The sequence below is a fragment of the Eimeria mitis genome, genomic scaffold (genome assembly GCF_000499745.2).
Source record: "Eimeria mitis Houghton genomic scaffold, Emh_scaff776, whole genome shotgun sequence".
Lineage (NCBI taxonomy): Eukaryota > Apicomplexa > Conoidasida > Eucoccidiorida > Eimeriidae > Eimeria > Eimeria mitis.
The window spans coordinates 1526-1864 of NW_013575697.1; positions in this window are offsets into that span (position 1 = coordinate 1526).

The window sequence follows — 339 nt, forward strand, 5'->3', positions numbered from 1 at the left end:
TATATATATATATATATATATATATATAATTTTTTGTGTATTTTTGTGTCTATACCCGTGCTGCAGGCGACAAGAGGCGCAGCGTCTGGGGCGTATACTGCGAGCTAAGCCGCGAGGGTCTGAGGAGGAGGGAGGGTTTAATGCTTTTTTTTATTCTTTGATTAGTAAAGATACACTGGAGATGGTTTATGCTGATAAAAGACAACAATTCATCATCGATCAGGTTCTATATACACCCTAAACCCTAAACCCTAAACCCTAGAAAGTTTCAAGGGTTTACGGGTTTACCCTTTTATTATATTCGGCTTTGGCTCTGATGATATATGTATTTATTTCTAT